The sequence below is a fragment of the Gymnoscopelus braueri genome (genome assembly GCF_963280865.1).
Source record: "Gymnoscopelus braueri genome assembly, chromosome: 14".
Classification (NCBI taxonomy): domain Eukaryota; kingdom Metazoa; phylum Chordata; class Actinopteri; order Myctophiformes; family Myctophidae; genus Gymnoscopelus; species Gymnoscopelus braueri.
Genome location: NC_137619.1, coordinates 6,857,021 through 6,866,706, shown reverse-complemented (window position 1 = coordinate 6,866,706; position 9,686 = coordinate 6,857,021). Strand labels below are relative to the sequence as shown.

The 9,686-nt window shown below is 40.7% G+C and overlaps 1 pseudogene across 1 annotated transcript; it reads right to left on the bottom strand.

Moving 5' to 3' along the window:
* Window positions 1-2,684: 2,684 nt before the first annotated feature.
* On the bottom strand, window positions 2,685-9,297 carry LOC308100481 (E3 ubiquitin-protein ligase TRIM35-like; annotated as a pseudogene). Its single transcript has 2 exons — window positions 9,190-9,297; window positions 2,685-4,252 (listed from the first exon to the last, which is right to left on the bottom strand). The product of its transcript is annotated as an E3 ubiquitin-protein ligase TRIM35-like (transcript).
* Between the last annotated feature and the right edge of the window lie 389 nt (window positions 9,298-9,686).

Below are 9,686 nucleotides of genomic sequence, written 5' to 3'. Positions count from 1 at the left end.
TAAATGAAGCTCATTTCTCATTCTAACTGACAGCCTGTGAGGTTGCCAGGTCACGTCCAAATGAAGCCAATAAGAAATAACGATGAATGAAGGTTTTATCAGCTTGAATTTAATTCAAAGAAATTCAATTATTTGTTCTGACATTCAGGTGCAGATGAAGCCGTCTCTGTTCTCTGTATTACAGAACAGAACCATTTATCATTCATTATTATTCTTTCATTTACAACTGAAATTATTTTACTGGGAGATTTTTAATGAAATGCTGGAAGAGAGACTTTTATATGAGAGTTATATAAACCTGTTCTTCTCCTCTTACCTGGCAGCTCCATCTGTCTGTCTGTCTGTCTGTCTGTCTGTCTGTCTGTCTCATCTAATCCATCTCTCTCTCTCTCTCTCTCTCTCTCTCTCTCTCTCTCTCTCTCTCTCTCTCTCTCTCTCTCTCTCTCATATATACATCAGTAAATAATGTGAATATTTCTCTCTCTGTGGAAACATGATGATTTGGAATGGAATGGAATCCACTGATGAGCTACATGTCAACATGGAGCCTTGTTACTGAGCTCTGTGTAGAGTTTACCTGAGACTAGACGAAAGAGAGAGAGAGAGAGAGAGAGAGATGGGAGCCATGCATTCTTTCATTTGGAGGCAATCATTGAAGGTTTATATTTTACATGTTTGATCATTGTGCTCAGGATGCAGCAGCGCCACCCAGTGGCTGCGTTCGGTTTTACGTTAGGGGTTATTTTTTAAAGTGGATAAAATTAGAAATAGAAAACAAGTACAGATACGTTTCACATTATGTTTATGCATTGCCTGCCAATAACGCATATATGCGTTTTTTAGAATCCATCACTTTCCTGCCAATAACGCATATATGCGTTTTAAGATTTTTATTTTTATTTTATTTGACCCAAAGACCAAGGAGATATGATTTTTCGAAGATCTAGACTCCTATTCACTTCCTTGTTAACTTAACACTTAAACATTCTGTATCTCGGCTCCTGAGTACTTTTTGTTTTTCAATGAAAAATCTCTGGCAGCCAACAGCTAAAAATCTGAAATAACTCTGGCAGCTGGTGAGTTAACACATTGCCTGCCAAGATCGCATATATGCGTTCTTTCAAAAAAAAGGTTTTCTTTTGAAAATTCCACAAGGGGAGCCCTAACACAGCTTAGGAATGACGAAGAAGCAGTATGTGACGTCATTCCAAAAAAACAGACTTCCGTCCGGCCCGACAAGCTGCGCACAGCCAGGGCCTCTGAACTTGAGGCTCGGTCACACACCGGCAGCAACAACCTATACAGCCTATAAAACGATCAATAAGAAATAATATAAAGATCGATTAAACTTGCCATGGCTGCTCATGTGTTCATCATTTGAAGACAAAGTCCATCGTTCTTTCTTTCTTCAGAAAAAGTTCAATGACGCGGTCGTGCAGTACTGTGTGCTTTAATTCCAATAAAAGGTCCTTCTCGATTGCCATGGAGGCCAATGCTGAGAGTCGAGTCTGTCCAGTCGTATTTCTTGCATATGTCTTCATGCGTTTTAGGGCGGAAAATGTCCGCTCTACAGAGGCTGTGGATACTGGAACTGTCACTGCCAAACATGTCCGTTTGTAAAGCTGATGCAGGCTTTCACGTAGATCCTTCTGCTCGACCCTTCTTTACAATGGCAAGCTTTTCTTGAAAAGTCCTTCTCGAAAAAAGGCTTTGCCAGTAAATCCACCACCAAATCTGTTTGTTCTCGTCCTTCAGACATTTTTAGTTTTTGGTGCGTTTGTTTGCGAGTTAATTTAGCGAACTCAATCAACTAAAGAGACAACAACAACAAACCTTGCAGCAGAAGTTTGAATAAATCAGTTCTCTTGTCTCATTGGACAACATTTCTTCCCAGCCATGGGATGCAAGCAAGATGTTAACGTCATCAGGTAGGCCAGCTGGAAGGCCCTGATACCTGAAAGAATACGCCCAGCAGGGCAAACTCGAAGTCTGATTGGTTAAAGAACCTGCCAATCTTATTATCGGCCCCATTCACTTCAACAGCAAGTGGATTCAGTTAAGATTCTGAAGGCCTCACGGGGGAAATTTTAATAGAGAAAAAAATACAATCTTTATATTTGAAATGTGAAAGTCATGAGCTTTCAAAAAATATATATAATAATAAATGCTCCAAAAATGTACTGAAGCACAGTACTCAAGTAAAAACTCTGTGTATGAACGTGTTTTATAAACCTTATATCTAGTGTATGATCTGCTGAATGCTGACTGTTACAAACACACATCTGACTCACTTTACTCTCATCATCTTTAATAAGATCAAATACATCAACAGACATCATCACTGTCACATGTCAGGCAGAAACTATAGAATTCAAACCTGAACCATGAATGACAAACACTACAATATAAAACATGTTATCAGTATTCAGTAATAATCATATCAAACATGTCACCGTCATACCAATACAATTACAAAATTATCGTTTATACACTACAAAATAAAAGCATGTTATCAGGAATCATTCAGTTAACTAAAGTATGATCTGTCTGTCTGTCTGTCTGTCTGTCTGTCTGTCTGTCTGTCTGTCTGTCTGTTCCGTGTAATACCGAAGCAATTCAAAACTGAATGGTACATTAATTAAATAATCACATGTAATTCAAAATTAATAACGTGCCATAAACCAATCCCTTCAGATTACCATGGACATAGGTAACTCCTAATCAATATCAGATCAATATATTCCATTGCTTTTTATTGGGCGCTAGACGTTCTAACTGTGGTTTTCCAGAGCGACACTGATCTTCCCTGGTAACATCTTCAGAGACGGACCGTCATCATGAACATTATTAATGAATGGAAACAGTCTCTCAGTGAAAGTGTGTGTGAAGGTGTGTAGGTGTGTGTTAGAATCAGGATCAGAGAAGGACAGCTGTCCTCTGTCCCAGTCCAGCTGGACTCTGATCCTCTGGAGTTTCTGATTCATTGAGACATCAGTCGAGGCCTCATGATCAGGCTCTGATGAGGAGAATGCTGTGTACTCACCCTCATTGAACTGTATATACCAGTCTCCACTCCCCGTGTCTCCCTTCCTCTGGTAAGACTCCACACACACACCTACGACCCAGTCTTTATTGTCTCCAACCTCAACATCCCAGCTGTGAGACCCTGAGTTAAAGCCCTCAGAACCCAGGACTTGGCAATACTTGTCAAACCTCTCTGGGTTGTCAGGAAGCTGCTGCTTCTCTTCTACACCTCTCACACTGGTCAGATCATCAGACAGTATGAGACATGGATGAGCAGTGTTGGGGTCCAGGATCACAGGAGTGTAGGAGACAATGTCCTTCATCTTGTCCCAGACTCTGAAGGTCAGGTTCTTCAGGTGTTTGGCCTCGTCTATCAGCGCTCCTGAGACCGGCGGTGGGTCCTGCAGGGTGAGCTGGACTCCCTCCATCGTGGTCTTGTAGTTCTGCAGGAATGAGACGTGGTCGTCGGCTCTCGGCTGATCCTCAGCAGCTTGGATTGCATTGGAGAGGGTTTCCGTTTCTCTGCTCAGACCCTCAATCCTCTCCTTCATCTCCTGACTCTTCTGAGCCTCTTCCTCCCACAGAGCGGCTGGCCTGGCCTCCTCTTCCTCCTGTAGGAACCGACGAAGATTCTGAAACTGTTCCTTAATCTGCGTCTCTGTTTTCCTGGCCTGACCTTGATGTGATTTTCTATTTTGTCGTAATCTGTTTTAACTTTATCAAAGACCTCCAGTTTCTCCTTTAAAGGATTCAGTGATTCCTGTACCTTCTATTTGCAAGGTCCAGACGCTTCGTCCACGGGTAAGAACTTGTGTCCGGCGTGTTCCTCTGAATTGCGACACACAAGACACATCGGCTGTTGGTCGTCCAGACAGAAGAGCTTGAGCTTCTCACCGTGTGCGGTGCAGAGGACCTCAGAGCTCACCAACGAGGAGCTCTGGCCTTTCTCCTCCAAGAGGTTCTCACACAGGTCCTTCACAACAACATTTGTAAGAGGATGGTCCCTGGAGCATCTTCTCTGACAGACAAAACATTCTTTTGTTGGTCTTTGCGTACACCATTCCTGCAGACAGTCTTTGCAGAAGCTATGGCCACAGGACGGCACAACGGGATGTTTAAAGATGTCATGACACACGGGACAGGTCAGCTCCTCTTTCGGAACAGTGAAACGGGAAGCCATTTTCTCTGCTGCTCCCTGTTGCTCCCTGATCTGGAATGTTCTCTGAGGCTGTTACACCAGAGGAATACAAGAAGACAAAACAACGATAACATTATGAGTATCAATTGTACAATTATCTACCAATCACACTCGCTATGCAATAGATGTAAAGGGTATTTCAGAACCGTGTCTTTGATGGTTTGAACAGTTTTAGACCAGTAAGTTATAAACATAGAAAAGGAAACACAAACAACAACACAATGAAAAATTACTGACATGAAATGTACACACAGAACTATAAAACAAATCAGAAATATATACATTTATCGTCGTGTAAACACGCTCTCAATTCTTACCGCCAATCCTTCTGAGCTTGCAATGGAAAATAACTAGTAACACTGATGCATGCTTAGAACACTTTGTCCTTTTAGTGAGCTTTCTCTCTGTTTATATGGGTTTGGTCTACCCATGTGGGTGTAACCTTCTGTTGATTAATCATGTGACTTGTGTATTGTCTTAAAAGTGTAAACAAAGGCTTTAGCACTGTTCTATAACAGTAGCCACTGTCCCCCAGCTCCTCCTCTGACCTAATCAATTAACACTCTCATGTGACTCTCATGTGACACTAGACAAGCTCCCTTATATTAAAGTAGCAACAACACCTTCATTGACACCACGGAACAGGATCAGTCAGGATCTAATTTTAATGTTCTGTGATTCTTCTACACATACAAGTAATGCAGCCATTCTCTTTAAATCATGCCTCCATCAGAGCTTTGCAACAGGTGGTGGTTGCTAATTAATTAATGGCAAGTAGGCTACACACAGAGCACAATGCATTAGAATGCTATGGGGGCGAATAAGAATAATGTTCACTGTTTGTAGCCTTTACAGAATAAACTTGTGAGCATTTGGCTTAGTCTATTTTCAGTACAGATGGCCATGCAAGATCACAGACTCCATGGTTTATGTAACCTGTTCACCATTACTAGTCTTGACAAACATTTTGTAAAGCATAATAGGCCTACATCTCTGTGGATGTTTTCTGGTAGCGACATACTGCAGTTTGCAGCACACATTTACAATTATTTCAATAAGTGTGCACTTACCATGAAATGATGTTGTTAGAAGCACACACATTGAAGAAAATGTCCACCTTGTCAGTTGTCTTCATCAATTCAAAATGAAATGCAGGTGCGGGCAGCCAGGAGGAGCTTAATTACATCTCTGCAGAGTTAGATTAACACTGATGTGAACAGCATTTAAATCAGAAAGTGTTAAAATTACACTTTGGGAGTGGAAATCAACTCCGGGTGGAGTTGGGTAATGCCGATTTAAAATCAACTATTTAAAATAACTCCAACACTGAACCCAATTTAAATATGAAGGTGTTAAAATGACACTTTGGGAGTTAAAATCAACTCTGAAATGTTTAACCCTGTGTAAAAAACACTCCTAACTCAGTTTCATTTTTTTGTGATGAAAACCACCCGTTTTCAATGGGCCATAGCCCCAACATGGCTGCTCGCGGTTGGAATGTTATCATTCCAGTGGATACACGGATCCCTCCGCCTACCCACGGGGACTTTTTATTTAGTTTTTTTGTACACAACGTGGCTTCCACAGCGTTTCAAAGATCGTCGATTTAAAGAGGTGGTGCCATGGTTTTGCACTTTTTGTGCAGGTTGATAGAACTTCATTAAAACCCCTGGTGGTGTTTTTATGGTGTTTTATGTCTTCTCTGACTATTTTGAGTTTCTTCCTGGAGGCTGAAACCTTGAGGGTCAAACGTGCCAATAGAAAAACAGCACTTTAATGACAGTAAAATTATACCCTCCCCCTCATTATCATAACACTACAGGTGTGGGCATGAGGAGGAGGAGGGACTAGGACAGGTAGGTGGTGCTAAAGTGGTGGAGGAGGTGCTAAGGTGAGAACCAGGTATACTTAATGAACTGGAGGCGTGTCCACATAAAAACATAATTTCTAATTTGTACAAATCTGTACACTTTTTTGAAAAAAATCTTCCTCCTAGTATAACCATAGTACCTGATGATTATGTTTTAGGGGGGGGGGGGAAATCACTGAAAATCACGGCACCCCGTCTTTAAGGTAATTACGCTGGCACAGGGATAAAAACAGATGTTTAATATCTTGGTGGGTGATGTGTTAAAACCAGATTATTATTATTATAATTATAAATACAGATACGTTTCACATTATGTTTATGCATCTCATTAGAATTACATTATTATTATTATTTCTGAGCAGTGCCAACAGCCGCATATTAAATAGAGTAGTACCGTCTAAATACCAGCGTCCACACATCAAATAGAGAGTGTGTGTGTGTGTGTGTGTGTGTGTGTGTGTGTGTGTGTGTGTGTGTGTGTGTGTGTGTGTGTGTGTGTGTGTGCAAACACAGCAGCAAGATTCGTGAGTTGCTGTGATAGGAGAAGGATATCAAACGGAACACAACCACCCTAAAGACTAATCATTGTGTATATTCCTGCACTATACCTGCACTATACCTGCACATACGTGCATACGTGCGTACATGCGCACATGCGTGCTGCGTGCGTACATGTGTACATGCGTGCGTGCGTGCGTGCGTGCGTGCGTGCGTGCGTGCGTGCGTACGTACGTACGTACGTACGTGCTGCGTGCGTGTGTGTGTGTTTTTACAGTACAGTTTTATAAACAGACTGTCCTGGTTCTTAAACACAAATGGTTGTTTTATGGTTGAAAGTATTATTTTTAGAGACAGTTTACAATGATAAAAAGAGTCAGGTTAGAGACACGTTTACAATGATAAAAATAGTCAGGTTGGGGTTAAGTTTTTTCCAGAGGACCATACTGACTTCCATAAAGTGAGTGAGGGGCCACATATTGTACAATTGAATTGAAACTTGAAACACATAGGCATGAATTATGTTAAAACTGCATGAATTTGGTATACAAATAGACATCTCAGACTACTTCACAATAAGGTCCTTGCTTTTCAGTTATAAAAGGGCTTTTTTAATGAATTGTTTTCAGCTGTACTGTACTGTATCACTCTGGTGTACTCTGGCTTTACAATAAAGATATTACTTGCATAAAACAATCCACGTCAATGCCGTATCAACTTTTAAATGAGCCTATACATTTATACAGTATCTGATCTGATATGCACCACTCCATAGATCACTGATAAAACACATTGCATGATGTTATAAATATGGACTGAAGGCACACTGTTTCACTGTTACATTATTAACATAAAACATTTGAGTACATACGGAAGAAGGAATGCAGGTATAGTACTGAAATGGTAAATATGTCGAGATAAATAAAACATTCTCAAAACTTTACATGTACATACCTAGGCTAACATACATGTACATACATGTATATACCTAGGCTAACATACATGTACATACCTAGGCTATGCTACAGGTAGTATGTATGCCTGTACATGTAGTGTGTGTGTGCGTGTGCGTGTGCGTGTGCGTGCGTGTGTGTGTTTGCGTGCGTGTGTGTGTGTGCATGTGTGCATGTGTGCATGTGTGTGTGTGTGTGTGTGTGTGTGTGTGTGCGTGCACCAGTGTGTTTGATAATCCATTATGAATCGACACAGTTCACCTGTTCCCCTCCTTCATTCATTTTCTGTTCTCTCCATTTTCTCTCCTCTCCTCTCTCCCTCCGTCTCCTCATTTTCTCATCCTCTCTTCCCACCCCCCCCGTCTCTTCTCTTGGTCGTCCCTGGCCTCTCTCTCTGTGTGTCCATCTATTCTCTCTCTCTCTCTCTCTCTCTCTCTCTCTTCTCTGAGCTATGAATAACAATGAGTAAATCTACAAGTCACAGAAATCCTGTTAAAAGTTTCAAATCACTTTCTCTGCTGCAAACTATCAACCTATCAGAGTGTCTGTGTGTCTGTGTGTCTGTGTGTCTGTGTGTCTGTCTGTCTGTGTGTCTGTGTCTGTGTGTGTGTGTGTGTGTGTGTGTGTGTGTGTGTGTGTGTGTGTGTGTGTTTGAGAGAGAGAGAGAGAGAGAGAGAGAGAGAGAGAGAGAGAGAGAGAGAGAGAGAGAGAGAGAGGTGAGACCTGGTTGGCAAATCAGGCACGACAATAGAGGAGGAGGGGGATGAAGAGGTTATTAGTCTAGGACCTGGCTAAAATATGTATGCACTTAATTTAGGAGAGATTATCTCAACTGTTCTTGGCTAATATGACCCCAAGGAACAACTTAGGAACTACGAGAAATTCTTTATCCGCTACTTCAAACATAGGTCTATCTTCTAAACCGTTGGAGCTACAGATGTTCTGAGGTGCTCAAAATGTTCACAATACTCATGTTTAGTGAAAAATAGAAAAGTGTAAAATGTCAAATTTTATATTTTATTACAGAACAGCTAAAAAAAAACGGCTAAAAACGGTCAACTTATTACAGTCCAGGGCCATAAGAATATTTTTGCGTGAATCAATCTAAAAGCACCAAATGTGTCCCAGATATAACCCAGGGCATGCTCTGATGATGTAGCAAGGGTGCCCGAGCCAGCAACCTTCGGGATCATCATATTGGCCAAATCCAATATGGCCGCCACCTGAAAAAGGTTTTGGCTATGTTTGAACCAGATGAGCTACAAATACAAACTTGGTGTCTAAATCATGTTTTTTGACCATTAGAAACATGTTGGAATGCTTATCTTAATGATTTAATCTATCTAGAGGACTCTAATGTGCATATCACACATATGGCCACTATGTTATGAAACAACCAATGTATCTTACAGATGTAATTTTATTGAAACAATAGAATGATTTAGAGTAGAACTCATTCCTAATTATACAGCTACAGCTAGTACAGATGTGCAACAATACACAGCATAAATGTAATCCTATCATAGGATGTATAGAATTTGAACAATATGTATTATTGTACATAATTGTCTTGGTGTTACAACAGCAACAGAACTGATAAATACATTCAGCATGTCAAAAGGCCATTACATCCCAGATTTCAGTACGTTGGGCTGGTATTGGGACTCCATGACTAAGACTTGGGAACCTGGACCCGTCTTGCAGATGCCAGTAAAGCTTGCGCCATCCTCCTCCACCGTGGCTTCAAAAGTCATGTAGCGGACATAAAGCAAATTATGCGAAGCTGGAGTCCGTTGTATGATTAGAACAAAAAAATCTGTGATTCTAATTTAAACATAATATTGTTAAAATTCTATACACCTTTGACTGGTATGATATTATTCAATTTATACTGAGCATTGCTCTGCATATACTGTACTGGCTGTTGCTGTATAATCGCAATACTTTTGTGAGGATAATAGTCATAATTGTCATAATCATTTCCATGTTGATAAATGTTCATACATTTTCAAACATTTTCAAAACAAATTGGAAATAGCCAAACTACAAGCACAAAAGCATCACCACGTGATGTGCTTTGAGCTTGTAGTTTGGCTTTTGTTTACGAAGCCTAAAAAAGCCAGACAAAGTTTAGTACGACACA